This window comes from Phascolarctos cinereus, unplaced genomic scaffold, assembly GCF_003287225.1.
Source record: "Phascolarctos cinereus isolate Bilbo 61053 unplaced genomic scaffold, phaCin_HiC Scaffold_5;HRSCAF=322, whole genome shotgun sequence".
Classification (NCBI taxonomy): Eukaryota; Metazoa; Chordata; class Mammalia; order Diprotodontia; family Phascolarctidae; genus Phascolarctos; species Phascolarctos cinereus.
Window position 1 is genome coordinate 437,681,931 of NW_027555958.1, and position 22,698 is coordinate 437,704,628.

A 22,698-nucleotide genomic window follows, 5' to 3' on the forward strand; every position below is an offset into this window, starting at 1 on the left:
AGACTGTTCATCATTTCTTATAGCACAATAGTATTCCATTACATTCATATACCACAACTTGCTCAGCCATGCCCCAATTGATGGGCATCCTCTCAATTTCCAATTCTTCACCACCACAAAAAGAGCTGCTATGAATATTTTTGTACATGTGGGTCCTTTTCCCATTTGTTTGATCTCTTTGGGATATAGCCCTAGAAGTGCTATTGCTGGATCAAAGGGTATGCACATTTTTGTGTAGCGATTTAGGCATAGTTCCAAATTGTTCTCCAAAATGGTTGGATCATTTCACAACTCCACCAACAATGTATTAGTGTTCCAATTTTCCCACATCTTCTCCAACATTTATCATTTTCCTATTTTGTCATGTTGGCCAATCTGATAGGTGTGATGTGGTACCTCAGAGTTGTTTTGATTTGCATTTCTCTAATCAATAACGATCTAGAGCATTTTTTCATATGACTATAGATGGCTTTAATTTCTTCATCTGAGAACTGTCTGTTCATATCCTTTGACCATTTATCAATTGGGGAATGGCTTGTGTTCTTATAAATTTGTCTTAATTCTCTCTATATTTTAGAAATGAGGCCTTTATCAGAAAGACTGGTTGTAAAAATTCATTCCCAATTTTCTACCTTCCTTCTAATCTTAGTTGCATTGGCTTTGTTTGTGCAAAAACTTTTCAATTTAATGTAATCAAAATTATCCATTTTGCTTTTCATAATGTTCTCTATCTCCTGTTTGGTCATGAATTCTTCTGTTCTCCATAGATCTGATAGGTAAAGTATTCCTTGTTCTCCCAGTTTACTTATAGTATCACCCTTTATAACTAAATCATGAACCCATTTTGACTTGATTTGGGTATGTGGTGTGAGATTTGAGCCTATGCCTAGTTTCTGTCATACTCTTTTCCAGTTTTCCCAGCAGTATTTTTCAAAGAGTGGGTTCTTATCCCAGAAGCTGGGGTCTTTGGGTTTATCAAATAATAGATTACTATAGTCATTGACTGCTGTGTCTTGCATATTTAATCTATTCCACTCATCCACCTCCCTATTTCTTAGCCACTACCAAGAAGTTTTGATGATTGCTGCTTTATAATACAATTTAAGATCTGGAATTGCTAGGCCACCTTCCCCTTGCATTACTTTTCATTAGTTCCTTTGATATTCTGGACCTTTTGTTGTTACAAATTGATCTTGTTATTATTTTTTCTAACTCTATAAAATAATTTCTTGGTAGTTTGATTGGTATGGCACTGACTAAGTAAATTAGCTTAGGTAGGACTGTCATTTTTATTATATTACCTTGGCCTACCCATGAGTGACTGATGTTTTTCCAATTATTTAGATCTGATTTTATTTGTAAGAAAAGTGTTTTGTAATTGTGTTCATAGAGTTCCCAGGTTTGTTTCGGGAGGTAGACTCCTAAATATTTTATAATGTCTACAGTAAGTTTCAATGGGATTTCTCTTTCTATCTCTTGCTGTTGGGCTTTGTTGGTAATATATAGAAATGCTGATGATTTATGTGGGTTTATTTTATAGCCTGCAACTTTGCTAAAGTTGTTTATTATTTCAAGTAGTTTTTTACTTCATTCTCTAGGATTCTTTAAGTATACCATCATGTCATCTGCAAAGAGTAATAGCTTTGTTTCTTCTTTGCCTATTCTAATGCCTTCAATTTCTTTTTCTTCTCCTATTGCTAAAGCTAAGGTTTCCAGTACAATATTGAATAACAGTGGTGATAATGGACATCCTTGTTTCACCCTCAATCTTATTGGAAATGCTTCTGGCCTGTCCCCATTACATATAATGCTTGCTGAAGGTTTTAGATAATGCTATTTATTATTTTAAGGAAGACTCCATTTATACCTATGCTTTCTATGTTTTTAATAGGAATGGGTGTTGTATTTTATCAAAAGCTTTTTCTGCATTTTGAGATGATCATGGTTTCTTTGGTTTTGTTGTTGATATGCTCAATGATGCTGATAGTTTTCCTAATATTGAACCAACCCTGCATTCCTGGTATAAATCCTACCTGGTCATAGTGTATTATTCTTGTGATAAGTTGCTGCAATCTACTTGCTAGTATTTTGTTTAAAATTTTTGCATCTATATTCATTAGAGAAATTGGTCTATAATTTTCTTTCTCTATTTTGACTCTTCCTGGTTTAGGTATCAACACCATATTTGTATCATAAAAAGAATTTGGTAAGACTCCTTCTTCACCTATTTTCCCAAATAGTCTATATAGTATTGGAATTAATTGTTCTTTAAATGTTTGATAGAATTCCATGTAAATCCATCTGGCCCTGGAGATTTTTTCCTAGGGAGTTCATCAATGGCTTGTTCAATTTCTTTTTCTGAGATGGGGTTATTTAAGTATTTTACTTCCTCTTCGTTAATCTGGGCAATTTATATTTTTGTAAATATGTATCCATTTCACTAAGATTGTCAAATTTGTTGGCATATAGTTGGGCAAAATAATTCCTAATTATTGTTTTAATTTCCTCTTCCTTGGTGGTAGCTTCACCCTTTTCATTCTTGATACTAGTAATTTGGTTTTCTTCTTTTTTTTTTTAATTAAATTAACCAAAGGCTTATCTATTTTATTGGTTTTTTCATAAAACCAGCTCTTAGTTTTATTTATTAGTTCAATAGTTTTCTTAATTTCAATTTTATTAATTTTTCCTTTGGTTTTCAATATTTCTAATTTGTGTTTAGTTGAGGATTTTTAATTTTTTTTTTCTAGTTTTTTTAGTTGTATGCCCAATTCATTAATCTCCTCTTTTTCTATTTTATTTATGTAAGCATTTAGAGATATAAAACTTCCCCTAAGAACTGCTTTTGCTGCATCCCATAGGTTTTGGTATGTTGTCTCATTATTGTCATTCTCTTGAATGAAATTATTGATTGTTTCTATGATTTGTTGTTTGACCCAATCATTTTTTAGGATTAGATTATTTAGTTTCCAATTATTTTTTAGTCTATCTTTCCATGGCCCTTTATTACATATAATTTTTATTGCATCATGATCTGAAAAGGATGCATTTAATATTTCTGCCTTTCTGCATTGGATTGTGAGGTTTTTATGCCCTAGTACATGGTCAATTTTTGTGTATGTGCCATGTACTGCTGAGAAAAAAGTATATTCCTTTCTATCCCCATTCAGAGCTATCATACCTAACTTTTCTAATGTTCTATTCACCTCCTTAACTTCTTTCTTGTTTATTTTGTGGTTAGACTTATCTAGTGCCAAGAGAAGGGGAGGTTCAGGTGCCCCACTAGGATGGTTTTGCTGTCTATTTCTTCCTGTAACTCCCTGAACTTCTCCTGTAAGAATTTGGATGCTATACCATTTGGTGCATATATGTTTAGTAATGATATTACTTCATTGTCTATGGTGCCTTTTAGCAGGATGTAGTTTCCTTCCTTATCTCTTTTGATTAGATCTATTTTTGCTTTTGCTTTGTCTGAGATCAGGATTGCTACCCCTGCTTTTTTTACTTCAGCTGACAGCATAATATATTCTGCTCCAGCCTTTTACCTTTACCCTGTATGTGTCACTCTTTTTCAAATGTGTTTCCTGTAAACAACATATTGTAGGATTATGGTTTTTAATCCATTCTGCAATCCGTTTTATGGGAGAGTTCATCCCATTCACATTCACAGTTATGATTACTATCTGTGTCTTTTTCTCCATCCTTTTCCCCCTATTTATGCTTTTCTTTCTCCTTTTTCCTTTCCCCCTTCACTAGTGTTTTGCTTTTGACCACGCCTCCTTCAGTCCCTCCCCCTTTTATTATCCCTTTCCCTTTTCTTCCCCTTTACTCTTACTGCTTCTTCCCTCCCTTCTTTCCCCCCCTTTTCTTTCCCCTTTTCCCTCCTACTGCCTATAGGGCAAGTTAGATTTCTATACCTAACTGATTATATTATGCCCTTCTTGAGCCAAATCTGATGAGAGTAAGGTTCAAACAATGCTCCCCCCTTCTTTCCCTCTGCTGTAATAGGATTTTGTGTCTTTTCCTGTAATGTAATTTACCCTTGTCTGCCTCCTCCTTTCTCAGTACATTTTCTAAGATCAGATTGATCCACTTATTTGGATCCATTTAACCCACTTGATTAGATTTTTTTTTATCATTACATCAAAGTCAACTAATATCCACCCTCTTTATGTATACTCCTTTAACAAGGTGTAATAACAATACAGTTCTCAAGGGTTGCAAGTCTCATATTCCCTTATAGGGGTTTAAACAGCCCCCCCCATTAACAACATATTGTATCCTTCTGTCCCATTTACCTTTTTAAGTCCTTCTTGAGTCCTGTACTTGAAGATCAAATTTTTTTTGAGCTCTGGTCTTTTTATCAGGAAAGTTTGGAAGTCTCCTATTTTGTTGAATATCCACCTCCTCCCTTGAAAAATGATGCTCATTTTTGCTGGGTAATTGATCCTTGGCTGCATTCCAAGCTCCTTTGCCTTACGAAATATCATGTTCCATGCCCTGCGGTCTTTTAATGTAGAAGCTGCAAGGTCCTGTGTAATCCTGACTGTGGTTCCATGATATTTAAATTGTTTCTTTCTGGCTGCTTGCAGCACCTTCTCTTTCATCTGGTAATTTTGGAATTTTGCTATTATATTCCTTGGTTTGTCAATTTGGGATCTCTTTCAGGTGGTGATGGTGGATTCTTTCTATGGTTATTTTCCCTTCTGGTTCTAGGACTTCTGGGCAGTTTTCCTTTATGATTTCCTGAAAGATACTGTCCAGGCTCTTTTTTTCATCATGATTTTCAGGTAGTCCAATAATTTTTAAATTGTCTCTCCTGAGTCGATTTTCCAGGTCGGTTGTTTTACTGATGAGGTATTTTACATTTTCATCTATTTTTTCATTTTTTTGTTTCTGTTTGACTGATTCTTGCTCTCTCATAGAGACATTAGTTTCCATTTGTCCAATTCTAGTTTTTAACAGATTGTTTTCTTCTGTTAGTTTTTGTACTTCCTTCTTCAATGGCCAATTGTGTTTTTTAGGGACTTGTTTTCTTCAGTGTACTCTTCTGTTAGTTTTTGTCCTTCCTTCTTCAATTGGCCAATTGTGTTTTTTAGGGACTTGTTTTCTTCAGTGTATTTTTTTTCCAATTGGCCAATTGTATTTTTGAAGGACTCTTCTACCTCTCTCATTTGACTATTAAAATCCTTCTTGAGCTCTTCTAAGAAGGCTTTTTGGGCTTCAGACCAGTTCATATTCCCTTTTGTTGTTGCAGATGTGGGTTTGTTGACAATGTTGTCCTCTTCAGAATTTCTGTCTTGATCTTCACTCTTCTCATAATATGAATCTATGGTACGTTTCTTTTTACTCATGGTGTTTCTTTATTCCCTGGCCTTTAAAGAGATTGAGCTCTCCTGCTGGGGAACAGAGGGTACTGACCCAAGCTTCTTGTGTTGGGAGCCTAGGTCTTGGTCACTGGCTTTGTGCTGGGGCCTCTTATGCTGGCAATTGGAGACTGTAGGTTTCTGGCAGCTTACCTTGTGTTGGGCTGGAATCAGCAAGGCTGGAACTTTCAGGCAATTCTAGGTTGCCTGCTTTTCCTTTCCTTTAGCTTTCTTCAGCTCCTTTTAGATGGGTGCTGCAGGGTGTTTATCTGCCTGGGGCCCCTGTTTGTCTCCCTTTTCTGCTAATGCACTGGGAGATTCCTTTGTGGAGTGCCGAGGCACCTGGTGGTTTTCTGAGCTGATTTCTGCCGTTCCCCCACTCTCACTGAGGCACTCAGAGGTCCAGGTGTTGGTGTTTGCCTGCTTTACCACCTGGGCTTCAGGATTTCTTCACAATTGGAGGCTGCAGGGCCCAGATAGCTCACCTGGTGTTGGGTTAGAATCAGCAAGGCCAGGGCTATAGGAAGCCTTTAGGTTGTTTTCTTCACCTTCTTTTAGATGAATGCCACAGGGTACTTATTCGCCTGGCGCCCCTTATAGTTCTGCCTCCCTTATTTTTCTTGAGGCACTGGGAGACCCGTTTGCTGGGCTGCTGAACTGCTGCTCCCATCTTTCTTCTAGTTCAGGTGTTCCAGGGTTTTTTTTTTCTGGGGTGTTATTTTCTGGGTTTTCAGAGGTTGACAGGGGAGAGTGAGAGTGACTACCTTTTCACTCTGCCATCTTGACTCCCGGAAGTCTGAAGAGTTTTTCAAATGAACTACTTTCCCCCCCCTAAATCACCATTGGGTTGCTAGTTGGATTTATTGTATTAATGGTTTATAGAATCGGTTCTTCACCTGTTTTGTGTCATGGATTCCTCATTATTCTGAAGACTTTGGACCCTTTCTGATAATCAAGTTTTAAGTGCATAAAATAAGACACTCAGGATTACAAACAAAACCAATTATGTTTTTATTAATTTATTTTTAGTTTTCAACATTTACTTCCATAAGCTTTTGAGTTTTAAATTTTCCCCCTTCCCTCCCCTAGACAGCACGCAATAGGCTCTACATATACATTCCTACTAAACATATTTTCATGTTAGTCATTTTACAAAGAAGAATTAGAACCAATAGGAGTAACCAGAAGAAAGAAGAAACAAAACAAAACAGAATTTTTTAAAAAAGCAAATAGTATGCTTCAATCTGCATTCAAACTCCATAGTTCTTTCTTTCTTTCGATGAGGATAATATTTTTCCATCCTGAGACTGTTGGAGATGTCTTAGATCCTTGCACTGCTTAGAAGAGCTAAGTCTATCAGTTAGTCATTGTACATTGTGGCTGTAACTGTGTATAATGTTCTCCTGGTTCTGCTCACTTCACTCAGTATCAGTCCATACAAGTCTTTCCAGGTTTTTCTGAAACCTGCTTGCTAATCATTTCTCATAGCACAATAGTATTCCATTACATTCATATACCACAACTTATTCAGCCATTCTCCAAGTGATGGGCATTCCCTCAACTTCCACTTTTTTGCCATTACAAAAAACATCTGCTATAAATATTTTTGTACACGTCAGTCCTTTTCCCATTTTTATGTTCTCTTTGGGATACAGCCCTAGAAGCACTACTGCTAGGTCAAAAGGTATGCACATTTTTATAGCCCTTTGGGCAGAGTCCCAAATTGCTCTCCAGAATGAAAGTCAACTATATTTAAAAAGGCATTAAGAATGTCTTTTCAAAATCTAGTTCATAGACCCAGGTTAGGAAGCCCTGGTTTATGTTTTTTATGTTAAGCAGGCATTTGGGCTTTTTCAGGTGGTTGAATTTTGTACAGAAAAGAACCATAACAAAGATGCTCCAAATGCTCAAAACCAGAAGTGCAACCTCAGGAGCACATGGGAAGTGATACAAGAATCAGAAGACTACAAGACATCCACTCCTATGACAGCACAAAATCCTCCTGATCCAAGCTACTCATTGAAACAGTTTCCAAGAAAGGATACTGTGCTTAGTTCTGGATAAGTCTGGAAGCGTGGCGGTAAGCCAAACCTGCCCCATTCTCCTGGTGGTGGGAGGGGTGTGTTGACAGCACATGGCGGACCCTCAGAATCTTGGGCTTGTTGGAAATGACATTGATTTTGTGGTTTAAAAGAAACTAAGAGCAAGGAATCACTCACCCTTCATCAAGTTTCCCCTCATACTCATACTCCCTCTCCTCCTCTTTCTCCAATAAAGATTCATGGTGAATTATCCCTTGTATCAAGATGACATTTTGATTGTCAAAGAGTGACTAAACTAAGAATTTACTCAAAATTAATTTCCAAGCACATGAGAATCTATAGTCCCTGTTAACCAAACTATCCAATCAACTTTGTATGATGTCATATTTCTCCTTTGTTGATGATTGTGAAAAATTATCAAATATTCTATCTAAAAATGCAGCACAGATTCCACACTTTAAAAGACTGGCAATTTCATTAATGTGGGCATGCTTTACCACATCTCTCCCCACTGATTAAAATGGCTTAGCAGTCCCAGCATACAAGTTCATTAGTTTCCTTGGTCAAAAATTATTCACTAAGAGACAATGAGATATAGAGGATGGAGAGCTAACCTCTGAGTCAGGAGGATCTGGTTTCAGTTCCCGTATCTGGTATGTATTGGTTAGAAAATTCTCTGAAACTGTAAGTTTCAGAGGAGGTGCCAACCGGCCCTGGTACAGAGACTTACCTCATGTGGGATTTCCCTATACCAATGAAATCACAGGTGTCGTCCCTATTCTACATGGTAGTTCATCCATGGTGATATGGCTCTAATTAAAAGGCAAAAACATTTCATAGACTTCTTTCATCTACTAAGCCCAACATTCACAACCATGCTCCCACTTAACATACCATTCTTCAATGTTTTCAGAATCTGCTAATTTCTTTTTTTAAAATATAAATTTATTTATTTTTAGTTTTCAATGTTCACTTCCACAAGTTTTTGAGTTCCAAATTTTTGCCCCATCTCACCCTTCCCCCCACCCCAAGATGGCATGCATTCTGAATACCCCTTCCCCTAGTGTGTCCTCTCTTCTATCTCTCCCCCCTTCTCTTATCCCCTTCCCCTTCTATTTTCCTGTAGGGCAGGATAGACTTCTACAGCCCATCTCCTGTATTTCTTATTTCCCAGTAGCATGTGAAAACATTTTTTTAAATATATGTTTTTGAAACTTTAGCTTTCAAATTTTCTCTCTACCCCACCCACCCTCATTGAAAAGGCAAACAGCTCAATATACGTTATACATGTGCAGTGATGCAAAACACTTCCTTAGTAGACATGTGAAAAACTAACTCTATTTCCCTTAATCCTATCCTGCCCTCTCATTTATTCTATTCTTTCTTTTGACCCTGTCCCTCCTCAGAACTATTTACTTCTGATTACCCACTTTCCCAATCTGCCCTCCTCTCTATCATCCCCCCCGCTCTCCTGTCCCCTTCTCCTCTTATTTTCCTGTAGGGCAAGACAGATTTCCATACCCAATTGAATGTGTATGTTATTCCGTCCTTAAGCTGAATCCTATGAGAATAAGATTCCCTCATTCCCTCTCACCTTCCCCTGTTTCCCATCCACTGCGAGAGACTTTTCTTTTCTTTCTTTTTTTTTTTGTGAGATAATTTACCCCATTCTACCTCTCCCTTTCTTCTCCGAGTATCATCCTCTCTCATCCCTTAATTTTGTCCTCCAGATATGATCCCTTAATCTTCAACTCACCCTGTGCCCTCTATCTATCTATCTATCTATCTATCTATCTATCTATCTATCTATACATACATACAATTTTTTTCCTTCAACTACCCTAATACTGACAAAATTCTCATGAGTTACAAATATCATCTTTCCATGCAGGAATGTAAACAGTTTAATCTTAATAAGTCTCTTATGATTTCTCTTTCCTGTTTACCTCTTCATGTTCTACTTGAATCCTGTATTTGAAAGTCAAATTTTCTATTCAGCTCTGGTGTTTTCATCAGGAATGCTTAAAAGTCCTCTATTTCACTGAATGACCATGTTTTCCCCTGAAGGATTATACTCAGTTTTGCTGGGTAGGTGATTCTTGGTTGTAATCCTATCTCCTTTGCCCTCCAGAATATTATATTCCATGCCCTGTGGTCCCTTAATGTAAAAGCTCATAAATATTGTGTTATCCTGACTGTGTTTCCACAGTATTTGAATTGTTTCCTTCTGGCAGCTTGTACTATTTTCTCCTTGACCTGGGAACTCTGGAATTTGGCTACAATATTCCTAGGAGTTTTCCTTTGGGTATCTCTTTCAGGAGCAGATCTGTGTATTCTTTCAATTTCTATTTTGCCCTCTAGTTCTAAAATATCAGAGCAGTTTTCCTTGATAATTTCTTCAAAGATGATGTCTAGGCTCTTTTTTTGATCATGGCTTTCAGATAGTCCAATAATTTTTCAATTCTCTCTCCTGGATCTATTTTCCAGGTCAGTTGTTTTTCCAGTGACTTATTTCACATTGTTTTCTAATTTTTCATTCTTTTGGATTTGTTTTACAGTGTCTGGATTTCTCATAAAGTCACTAGCTTCCAATTGCTCTATCTTAATATTTAATGAAGTGTGCTTCTTCAGTAATCTTTTGGACTTCCTTTTCCATTTGGCCAATTTTTCTTTTTAGGGCATTTTTCTCCTCATTGGCTTTTTGGACCTCTTTTGCCATTTGGGTTAGGTTATGCTTTAAGGTGTTATTTTCCTCAGTATTTTTTTGGGTCTTCTTTAGCAAGCTGTTGACTTGTTTTTCATGATTTTCGTGCATCACTCTCATTTCTCTTCCCAGTTTTTCCTCTACTTTCCTTACTTGCTTCTATAAATCCCTTTTGAGCTCTTCCAAGGCCTGGGACTGATTCATATTTTTCTTGGAGACTTTGGATGTAGGAGATTTGATTTTGTTGTCTTCTTCTGGTTGTATATTTTGATCTTCTTTGTCACCAAAGTAAGATAATATAGTCTGATTCTTCTTGTGCTGCTTACTCATGATCCCAGCCAATTCCTTGAGTTTTAAACTCCTTGTTAAGGTAAGAGTCTCCTTCCAATGTGGAGAATGTACTGTCCCAAGCTTCAGGAGTTTGTATAGCTGTTTTCAAGATACTTGTAGGGACATGTAAATTTTCAGTTCTTCCAAAATGGTATGATAAGGGGTGAGGTGTTTACTCCTTTCCTGGCCTGTGACCACAAGTACTCCTTTCTGTCCCATAACTGTGAGGAGGGGTTCCTCTGTACAGTCACTACAAGCAACTCCATGCCAGCACTCCTCCTCACCGGAGCAGTGCTGCCCAGAACTGTTACCCAGATCCACATACGGGCAAAGCAAGAGATTCCTGCCTCAGCACTGGCAAAGAGATCCCTGCAATTGCCCTCTGATCAGCCACTGGATTCCCCCTCAGTCTGTGGGCCAGAAGCTCGGGAAGCAGCTTCCCCTCCCCGGGCCACGCTGTTGGGGAATGGAACTGAAACTCCTCCTTCCTCTCTGAGCACCACAGAAACAGACTTTTCCCACTGACCTTCTAAGTTTTCTTTGGGATTGGTGGATTGAGGAGTCTGGAAACCACCACAGCTGTCTGCAATTCAGTCCTCTGAGGCCTGCTCCAGGTTTGCTTCAGCCTGCACGACCATGCCGCACACTGCGCTCCTAGCCCAGCATGATACACCTTTCTGATCAATCTTCCAGGTTGTCTTGGGCCGGAAATTTGTTTCACTCTCTCTTTTTGGTGGGATCTTCTGCTTCAGAATTTGTTTAGAACCATTTTTTATGAGTATTTGGAGGGATTTGGGGGACAGCCCAAGAAAGTCACTGCTTTCACTCTGCCATCTTGGGTCCAACCCCAGAATCTGCTAATTTGTTAACAAGGGTCCACCAATGTACAGAAAAACCCTGCCACCATTTAAGCTTTGAGAGTTACTGTGGCTGAAACATGCATTGCACCTATGGTTACCCTGGCAATGTGTCTCTAAATTTAGGTGGCCTTATCCTCAGATAGCAAACATACAGCCTACCTCTAAGCCCATCCTCAAATCCTTTCCAGCCTAGAAGAATACATCAGATGTTGTGTTCTACTTCCTTGTCATGGAGAATCCAGAGTGTCCACCATGGGACTTAGAGCCCCTAGAGTTCCATATATGGGCTTAGTCCATCCTGCTATAGCTTGCTTGTAGAAGACTACTTACCAATTGGACTTGTGTTTTTCATGCAGAGTGAGAACCAGCTAAATCGCCTGAATCAAGCCTCCAGACTCTTCCTGCTTCAGATCATTGAAAAATCATCCGGGGTTGGGATGATCACATTTGACAGTGCAGCCTCTGTCCAAAGTGAACTGGTACAGATAGAGACAGATGCTCAGAGAAACACCCTCATTATCAAGTTACCTGCTGTAGCTTCAGGAGGAACATCCCTCTGCTCTGGACTCAGATCAGCATTTACGGTGAAATCATCTCCCCTCCACTGTCTATATTGTAGTGGATATTTTAAAAGTGAATTTCTATTCTGAATGTCCCTCACTTGGCCACTGTCTAGTACAAATCTGATGCCTCTAAAAACTGAATGTGTTTCCAGGGAGGGGAAAGAATATCAAGAAATGGTGATGTGGAGAAATCCTAATTAAATTCAGCCCAACAAATAGTAAGGACTAAGGAAGAAAGGAAGGAAGGAAATCAACCTTAGACTCAGGAAGACTGGGGCTCAAGTCCCTTCTCAGGGTCAACAAAGTAATACTGGATAGAACTATCAATGTGGAGTAAGAGAGAGCCAAGTTCAAATTCTTCCTCAGAAACTTATTAGCTGTGTGACTCTAAGTAGGACACTTTGTTTGTGCAGGTTTCAGTTTCCTCATGTGTAGAGTAAGTGGAGTAGAGTTGATGACCTTTGAGGACCTTTCTAGTTCTAAATCTATAATACTCTAACCCATACAGGCTATGCAATTATAAAACCAGTGAGAAAGGCACTGTGCATGATATATAAAAAGGTACATGGTACTCAGCAGAAGCATCCAGAGCAACTAAGTGTAATGATCTTGAATGTGGGCTCCATTCTGGTAAAGCCAGATATTTCTGTTGATTTATTTAAACACAAGGAGCTGTTAGTTATCCACACAGATAAAGAGTGATTAATTGATTTTTTTCACTCCAATTATGGAGGGTTTTCCACATTTTGATGTAATAATTCTGTCTAAAGATTCTTGCTCTTAATATGAAGTAAAATTATAGAATTATCTTAGTGATACTGCAGCCCAACTGCCTGATTTCACCAATGAGGGAGCTGAAAAAACAAAAGGTGATTTAATGGGTGGCAATTGGACATACACCATATGGTATTTCTATGGTAAATATAATATATATATTATATATATATATATATATATATATTATATAATGCATAGTAAGTGATTTACATATAGTAAGAATGGGATAAAGACAAAGGTGGGTGAAGACTAAGAAGTCATAGATGATTTTGTAGACACAAATTTCAACAGAGAATAACAGATCGAACCCCGATTATAGGAACGTGAGTGGCATTGAAGTGAAGGGCATGAAGTTTAACAGTGAAGGGAGAAAAAGAGAAGGCTTGATCCTGCACTCAAGGTAAATTTTATTTGCATGGCATGGGACACCTAATAGTGTTTGTGGGAATGTAAGAAGACATCAGTACAGAAGGAGACTAAATATGTCTAAGAGGGGAAGCAAGGAGGGCCAATGGAACAAGGTCCTAGAGGGAATGAAAGGGAAGGCATCCAGGTCATTGAGGAGAGATTGGCTTTGACATGACAGCACTGCTGTTTCTTCTGATACAGGAGGAAGGAAATGGGTGAGAGACCAGAAAACATGCCAGATGGCTTCAACTTTTTCTGCAGATGATGTCATGTACTGTGACTGGAGAGATATAGATGAAAAGCTGCGGTCCCAAAGAATTGGGAAAATGGTTGGAACAGATGCTGTGAGGGATGTGTTGGAGAATCAAGAAAGAGTAGTTGCAACAAGCATAGTAAAGGTCTGGTTGAAGTGAATGTGGCATATGCTCATAAGGGGGGACCACTGTCTCAGGGCTGTCTGTTCCAGTTCTCCATTGCTCAGGAGCTGGAGCAGAAATGTTGACAGTTAGTCAGTGTTGGCAGTAAAAGAAGGATGACAGTGGAAAGCCAAAGGGGCAAGAGATTGTGGAGCATTGGATAGGGGAGTCAGACAGGGATTAAGAGATCAGAGGGCAAAGTACAGAAAAAGAGCAGGGTTAGGAGAAGTGACCATGAGTGAGATGTGGAAGTACATGAGATTGTACTTACACAAAAAATCTTCAAATCTGAAGGATTTTTTTACATGGAGCAATTTCAAACAGTGGAAACATGTAGAGTAGAGCTGCTTTGACAGAAATTAAATACTTTGGTCTAATACATACATTGTTTTCTATGGCATAATATTCCCCATAAGAGGCAATGAGCATAGTGAATAGAGTGTTGGTGTCAGTGTGTGGGAAACCTGTGCTCAACTCTGCTTCTGACCCGATAATGACAGCAGGCAAGTCAGTCAACCACCCTGAGCCTCAATTTCCTGACATGTAAAATGTAGATATTAGTACCTGTAGTACGAGTACCTACTTCATACAATCAATGGGAAACTCAGATGAGATCACAGACATAAAGTGCTTTGCATACTTGAAAGCACTATGCAAATGCCAATCATTATTATGGTCAAATGCCCTGGTCACACAGGTACACTTAAGGGTAGCAGGCCTTGTGCTCCACCGGTATCATCCCAATGTCCCAAGAACTCAAGGAAGGCCCCTAGCATATTGAATGGCTCCCTTGTGGTAAACAAGAAGGAGAAGAATAAAGGCAAGAGTCATACAGGTAGTTAAGGTAATAAGCATTTCTTAAGTGCCAGGCACTGTGTTAAGCATTTCAAAAATATTACCTCATTTGATCCATGCAATAACCCTGGGAGGAAGGTTGTATTATTAGCTATATTTTGCAGATGAAGAATGTGAGGTAGCCTGAGGTTAAATGACTTGCCCAGGATCACACAACGAGGATGGTCAGATTTGAATTTAAGCCCTACCTACCTGCCTGATATAGACAGGAATGGGTTGTGATTTGCATCATTGGAGGGGATACTTACATAGATGGAATTTCAGATCCACTGGTGTATTGGAATATAATATTTCCTGTAAAGCCAGCTTTGCTTCACAGATAGAATATTGAGAAAGGCCAGATCTCAACTTCCACTACTGAAAGTTTTAGGTGTGACCCTGCATTGAATATCAAAATATCCCAGACAACTCCCTAAGGCTTATCATCTGATTTAGTGGAAGGAGGTCTTACCCCACGATTCCTACCCTATTCCCTGAACTGAGTGCTATTAGTCATGCCTTTGTTTCTGAGTGTCCAGTTTGGCAGCTCATGTAGAGCATGGTTTCCCAAAGCCTCTGTTACAGAACACTCTCTATTATGAAGGGGATTAGCCAAATAAAGCAGGCAAGAGAGAGCACAGGAGCATAGAGTTGGAGCTGGGGGAGACCTCACAGGCCACCTGTATCCTTCTTTTGCAGATGAGGAAACTGAGACCCACAGGGCCTCAGACTCTTCCCACCATATCATCTCTCCTCTAAGGTTCCTAAGCTTCCTCCTCTCTAGCCCTCCCAGGAATAACAAAAGAATCAGAAACAATTCCATGCCCATAGTGGCTGTTCATCTGTCCAGTGTCTCCTCACCTTCCTTTTGTGCTACAGCCACAAAGAACAGATACCCTGGCTGGGACTGAATACCAGTGTACAGAAGCCGGGTCACTCAGTTTCACCAGAACAGCCCTGCTTCCAAATGGAAGCATCAGCTGTGACAAATTTCCTGGATTAGATCAAGAGAAAAGGCACTTGGGCTGAGTTTCTGAAAGTTACACATCTCATATTTGAAAATCTCAAGACAGGAAAATCCTCCTGGGGTTCCTGGGGTCTTTCTTTTATTCTCTTCTTTCATTCCTGGCCATATCCACTCACTCAGGGTTACCTGGTAAAACTAAGTCTGCTTACCAAGGTCTGGGATGAATCTGTGTTTTAAGGTAATAGGAAAGAAATTCTCAACAGATGGTTCAGAAATCGTCCTTCTGACTGATGGAGAAGACAATACAATCAGCACATGTTTTGATCAAATGAAACAAAGTGGGGCCATCATTCATGCAGTTGCTTTGGGGCCTTCTGCAGCCAAAGACCTGGAGAAGCTGTCAGAAATGACAGGTAAATGATAACCTGGAGCATATGTTTCTTCAATAGGCATGAATGATTATTTCTATGTAAATCTCCCCTCATGTTCTCCACTACAATTTACTGGTGAACTGTATTGCTTCACCTAGGGTTTCTGAAGGCTATGGAAGTTGAGCCCCGGCTCTGGAAGGTCAGGCAATAAACATTCTACTATGTGCCAAGAGCCCCTGAACAGTTGAGTTGATGGATCCTTGAAGTAGTGAGGATCCAAGAAGCTCAATTATAAATGAAATAAATGAACTGGTTTAGATCATAGATTCTGTGACAGTTATTTGAGTCCTTATCAGTATTTTTATCTCTTCCCAAGGCCTTGGTTGTGTTCCAGGTAAATAATACTTTAATGATTGTATGATGTATACTATATACACCATAAGATTGAAAAATTTTACGTTTACCTCCTAGAGTGAGGCTGTATTCCTACTAGCTTTAGAATGGCTGCATTTTGTGAAAGAACATGAAACTTTATTAAAAAAAAAGTAACTTTGATAAGACTGTTAATTTGTCACTATCCTGTGCCAATTATTTAACTTCTGTTAATATGATCCTACTTTAGGAGGTGTGCAGACAGCTGCTACAGACAATGTCCAGAACAATGCGCTCATTGATGCATTCAGTGCCCTCTCATCAAGAAATGGACTGATCACTCAACGGTCTGTCTAGGTCAGTTTCCATTTCTCCTTTACCATGTTTGTGTTATATAGGATCATAACATTCTAGGATCAGAGATTTTAGAGTTTAGAAAGACCTCTGAGGTTCATGGAATTATACATCATATATATGAAATTGTAAAGAATGTCAGGGTCACCCAATTGAAACCATACATTTTATTGGTGAGGGAACTGAAGAAAATGGACTTGCCCGAGGTCATGTACATCATGAATGGTCAGGATGGGATATGAACTTTAATCCTCTGACTCCACAACCAGCATTATCTCCACTGTACCATGCTGGTTGGGACATTAGGATCAAGGGGGAACTGACAATATAAATACAAGGTTTATATACATACATATACATACACACACACACACACATATATTTGAAACATAACAGGTTTTTTTAAAGCACCTAATAACATGTCAGGCACAAATTTGCAAATATTATCTCATTTAATTTTCACAACAACCCTCAGGAGAAGGTGTTATTACTAGCCCCATCTTACAGATTAGAAAACTGAGGCAGACAGAGGTTAAGTGACTTGCCCAAGATGATATGGCTAATTAGTGCTGCAAGCCAAATCTGAATTCAGGTCTCTGTGACTCCAAACATAGGGCTACATGTCCTGCAACATCCAGCTGCCTCTAGACTGTGAGCGTTTTTACTGGATGTCTAGGCTTGGTTAACTTTAAAAAAAAATTTAAACATCATGATGGTAATTTACATGATGCTCTAATGGTCCTACTGTATATGAAACAAGCTCTTCACTCAGCCTGCTTTGAGAAAGTTGTCCAGTCCTGATGGCTCCTTCTGGAACCTTTGAGGATAGAGTCACTGAATTTTCTGCATTCTACGATCAGTAGTGGACTCTATTTGCACATTTCTATGCCCTATTCCTTTCACCTTGCCACTCCATGACCATTAAAGACCTCCCAATTCATTCTCTCTATTGATCTCTAGCTATATCATCACTTCTGTACAAATCCACAATATTTTAGCACCTTGAAGGCCATCGGAACCCAATCTCATGGCCAATATTTAAATCTTTCCCAAAGATCCACAACACGTCAGCTACATAGTGCACTAGATACAATGCTGGGCCTGAAGTCAAAAAGACTCCTCTGTGAGTTCAGATCTGGACTGAGACATTAGCTGTGTGATGTTGGACAAGTCACTTAACCCTGTTTGCCTCAGTTTTCTCATCTTTCAAATGAGCTAGAAAAGGAAATGGCAAACCATTCCAGTAGCTTTGCCAAGAAAATCCTGAATGGGGTCATAAAGCATGGGAGAAAACTGAAAACTCTCAACAACAACAATAAGGATCCATAACAGGCAGAATTTCCCAAGTAAGCATTAGGAAGATGAAAGTGGATGTCAAAGTCAAATTTGTTAAAAAAAAAAAAAGGATGGCATATGTCCATTTTTACTATTTTTCAATACCTTGTTATAATTATTATCAATAATCAATCAACAAATATTTATTCAGCACTTACTATGTGCCAGGCACTGTCCTAAATATTGGGAGATACAAATTAAAAATGATACAGGGCCTGCCTGCAAGGAGCTTACATTTTACTCAGGGGAAACACCATGATCAGATATACCTAAATGCAAAACACATACAGAGTCTTCAAAATGGAAAGCAGACATGAAGGCACTATAAGCAGCGAAGAAAAGGAAGCAGCAAAGTACAAACAAACACATCTCGCCCATCCTCCTGTGCCAGCCATTTTACTCAACAGTGGGTATCATGGCAGAAAGATAAAGGCCAGAGTGAAGCATCACCACATCTGAGGCTGGCTACATGCAGCGGCTTCCAGCATTCAGGAGAGCCCAGCCCCTGGGCAGGAGCTCGAAAACAGAATAGCTTCATTTCTCTAGGGCATATTAGATTTAGTTTTAATAAGTATTTAATAAGTATCTGCCATGTGCCAGAGGTTTTACAAAGGAAAAAAAATTGACAAGAGATTGTGATGAAAGCTGAAAGAAGAAGGAATTGAGAATGACAGCAAAGGTGTAAGTCTCGGTGACTGGGAGGAGTGACTGGGGTAGCCCTCTACAGTAATAGGAAAGTTACAAAGAGGGGAGACTTTGGGGGTAAAATAACGAGTTCAAGTTTAGACATGTTGAATTTCAGATCTGTGGGACATCCAGTTTGAGATATCAAATGGCCAGCTGAAGATGCAAGTCTGGAGGATGGCAAAAGGATCAGGGTTGGATCAATAGATCTGGGAATCACCAGCCAAGAGACAGTAATTGAATACATGGGAGCTAATGAGATCACTAAGTGAAATAGTATAGAGGGAGAAGAGAAAAGGACCCAGGACAGAGCCCTGTAACCCATGATTATCAGGCATGACCTGGATGAGGATTCTGCAGAGGAGACTAAGAAAAAGTGATCAGGCATGTGGGAGCAGTACCAGGAGAGAACAGTATCATGGAAAACCACAGAGAAAAAAAATAAAGAAGAGGCGGATGAGCAGTGTCACTGGCTATGGAGAGGTCAGGAAGGGTGAGGATTAAGACAAGGTCATTGGATGTGGCAGTCAAGAAACTGGTAATAACTATGGCAACTTTAGAGAGAGAAGTTTTCAGTTGAGTGATGATGTTGGGAGTCAGACTGTAGAGTATTAAAAAGAGTGAGAGGAAAGGGAAAAGAAACACTGATTGTAGACAGCCTCCTCAAGGAGTTTAGCTGCAAAAGTGAGAAGATGTATGGGATGATAGCTCATGGGGATGGACAGATCAGATGAAGATTTTTTCAGGATGGAGGAGACATGGGTATGTCTGTAGTAGAGAAGGATCCAATGAGACAAGGAGATTCAAGATGAATGAGAGCATGAGAATGATGGAAGGCACAAATTGCTGAAGGAGACAGGACAGAAGTGGATTTCTCATGCATGGAGAGGATTTTGCCTTGGCAAGGAGAAGAGCCATCTCTTCATGTGAGACTGGTTAAAGAAATAGTGAAAGAAGGCATATTTGATGTGTGAAATTAATAGGAAGAGAAGGAAAAGGGAGCTCTCAAAGAATGACTTCAAGTTTTTTCACTGAAATATTAGGCAAGATTTGCAGAGGGAGCCATGGGAGGTGTAAGGAGAGATGAAAAGATTTGGAGGAGCCTTTGTGGTGAGTGGGAGAGTGAGGTAATTGGGAGGAATAAAAGGATGACATGACCAGGCTAGGCCAGGTAAGACCAATGGGGTAGGGGTGGTTCAGTGAAAAGAAATCTTGGATTCTGCTGACACCATCCCTTTGAGATTGTCTTCCATTTGTACTGTATATACATTGTGTGCAGTTTTTTTCCTTTTTTTGAAAAATAATTTATTTCTTTTTAGTTTTCAATATTCACTTACATAAGATTTTGAGTTTTAAATTTTCTCCCCCTCTCTCCTCCCTCTTCCCAAAGATGGAATGTAATCTGATAGAGGCTCTACTTACACATTCATATTAAACACATTTTCACATTAGTCATGATGTACAGAAGAATTAAAAAAAATGGGAGGAAAAACAGAAAGAAGAAATAAAACAAAACAACAAAAGAAAAGGAGAGCAAATAGTACGCTTCCATTTGAATGCAGGCTCCATGGTTCTTTTTGTGGATGTGGATAACATTTTCCATCATCAGTCATTTGGAATTCTCTTAGATCCTTGTATTGCTGAGAGGAGCTAAGTCTATCAAAGTCAATCATCACACAATGTGACTGTTACTGTGTACAATGTTCTCCCGCTTCTGCTCATTTCACTCAGCATCAGTTCATATAAGTCTTTCCAGGTTTTTCTGAAGTCTGCTTGCTCATTATTTTTTATGCCACAATAGTATCCCATTACATTCATGTACCACAATTTCTTCAGCCATTCTTCAATTGATGGGCATCCCTTCAATTTCCAATTCTTGGCCACCACAAAAAGAGCTGCTATAAATATTTTTGTACATGTGAGTCTTTTTCCCATTTTCATGATCTCTTTGGGATACAGACCTAGCAGTCATATGGCTGGGTGAAAGGAAATGCACAATTTTATAGCCCTTTGGGCATAGTTCCAAATTGCTCTCCAGAATGGTTGGATCAGTTCACAAATCGACCAACAATGCATTAGTGCTCCAATTTTCTCACATCTTCTCCAACATTTCTCATTTTTCTGTTTTGTCATGTTGGCCAAGCTAATAGGTGTGATGTGTTACCTCAGAGTCATCTTGATTTGCATTTCTTTAATCAGTAGTGATTTAGAACATTTTTTCATATAAGTATAGATAGCTTTAATTTTTTCCTCGAAAACTACCTATTCATAAGCTTTGACCATTTATCAACTGGGTAATGACTTGTATTCTTATAAGTTTGACTCATTTCTCTCTCTATTTTACAAATGAGGCCTTTGTCAGAGACACTGGCTATAAAAATTGTTTCCCAGCTTTCTGCTTCCCTTCTAATCTTGGTTGCATTAGCTTTGTTTCTGAAAAAATTTTATACTTTAATGTAATCAAAATCATCCATTTTGCATTTCATGATGTTCTCTATATTTTGTTTGGTCATATATTCTTCCCTTGTCCATAGATCTGATAGGCAATCTATTCCTTGCTCTCCTAATTTGCTTATAGTATCAGCCTTTATGTCTAAATCATATATGCATTTTTACTTTATCTTGGTATATGGTATAAAGTATTTGTCTGAGCCTATTTTCTGCTATACTATTTTCCAGTTTTCTCAGCAGATTTTGTTAAATAGTAAGTTCTCATCCCAGAAAGTGGAGTCTTTGGATTTATCAAATAGTAGATTACTATAGTCATTGACTGTTGTGTCTTCCATACTTAAATCCATTCTACTGGTCCACCATTCTCTTTCTTAGCCAGTACTGAGTAGTTTTGATGACTGTTGTTTTATAATACAATTCAACATATAGTACAGCCAGACCACCTTTCCTTGCATTTCTTTTCATTAGTTCTCTTGATATTCTGGACTTTTTGTTCTTCCAGATGAATTTTGTTGTTGTGTTTTCTAGCTCTATAAAATAATTTTTGGTAGTTTGATTGGTATGGTACTAAATAAGTAAAATCATTTAGGTACAATTGTCATTTTTATTATATTAGCTCAGTCTACCCATGAGCAACTGATATCTTTCCAATTATTTAGATCTGACTTTATTTGTATGAAACAGCATTTTTTTCTTTTTCAATATTGCTCCCAGTCCTAATCAGAATGTGAGCTCCTTGTGGGCAGAGACTGCTCTAAATCTCTGTGCTTTTGCTCAAGATAATCCTCCCACCCAAAAATATCCTGCCTATCTTCAATACTGAGAAGCTGACTCAAAATCAAGGAGCTGAACTCAAAAACCTGGTTGAGATGATGGTTTTATTCTCTCCCCACTCACAATGGAGAGGATTTGATTTAGAAGGGAAGTTGGGTAGAAAAAAGAAGGGAAGGGCAGAGAGAGTGAATACAGGAAACTTGAATATTACCTTGGGCTAAAAATAAGGGACTTCATTCTAGCCCTGCCTTTCATGTCCTTTGTACCAGGAATATTATTCATGCACATTTGTATAACCATGACATCTGTCTCCTCTCTTGACTATCCTATCTCCTAATGGATGCTAACCAGAGGGATAGGGAAGAGGCTTCTAATTTAATTGTTATAGGGAACTTCCAGGTGAGGAAAACCTGTACATGATGCATGTAGAGTTCCTTCTCTGCAATTTATAATCTTTTGCCCATTGAAATGTCCTTCAGAGTAACTGTGATATGTCTAGTGGATGACTTATTCCTTTGTCCAGTCACTAACTGTTGTTATGTTTTCTTAACAGCTTGAGAGTAAGGGAGCCACTCTGAAGAATGGGGAGTGGATAAATGGCACAGTTATTGTTGATAGCACCATAGGCAATGACACACTATTTCTTGTCACGTGGACAGCACAACAACCCCAAAAATTTGTCTCAGACCCCAGTGGGAAAATATATCAAAATCCAAAATGGCACACCTCTAAATACCAAACACAGCAAATGTAAGGAGCTGTTTCTGTTCTGTTTTCTTAAAATTTTCAGAAAATGGAGCCAAAACCTTAATACTAGTAATATAACTTTGTAACTATTCTTCAGTGACAAGAGTTTTTTAAGTAAAAATATACATTCTTATTCCACATGTTCTCTTCAAAATTTTATGAATTGACCACAAAAAGCCAAGGCTTAAAAATTATATTGTAGCAATAAAAGAACTGTTATAAGAGACATCAGAAGGATAGAAATTGGCCTAGAACAAAGGGTGGTTAGGAGGGCAGGTCAGGAAGTTATAGAACCTTCTCTGATTGGTGTGAACATACTTATGACACCCTATTTCCCCATCCAGAA

General features: G+C 38.6%; 1 pseudogene across 1 annotated transcript in view; it reads left to right on the forward strand.

Annotated features, from left to right (window-relative positions):
* Positions 1–22,698, forward strand: part of LOC110210004 (calcium-activated chloride channel regulator 1-like) — a 53,971-nt pseudogene that overhangs the window by 12,599 nt on the left and 18,674 nt on the right. The window contains exons 6-10 of the transcript XR_013487146.1: positions 7,221–7,443; positions 11,656–11,883; positions 15,503–15,677; positions 16,258–16,364; positions 22,159–22,355. The product of XR_013487146.1 is annotated as a calcium-activated chloride channel regulator 1-like (transcript). The remainder of the gene's footprint in view (positions 1–7,220; positions 7,444–11,655; positions 11,884–15,502; positions 15,678–16,257; positions 16,365–22,158; positions 22,356–22,698) is intronic.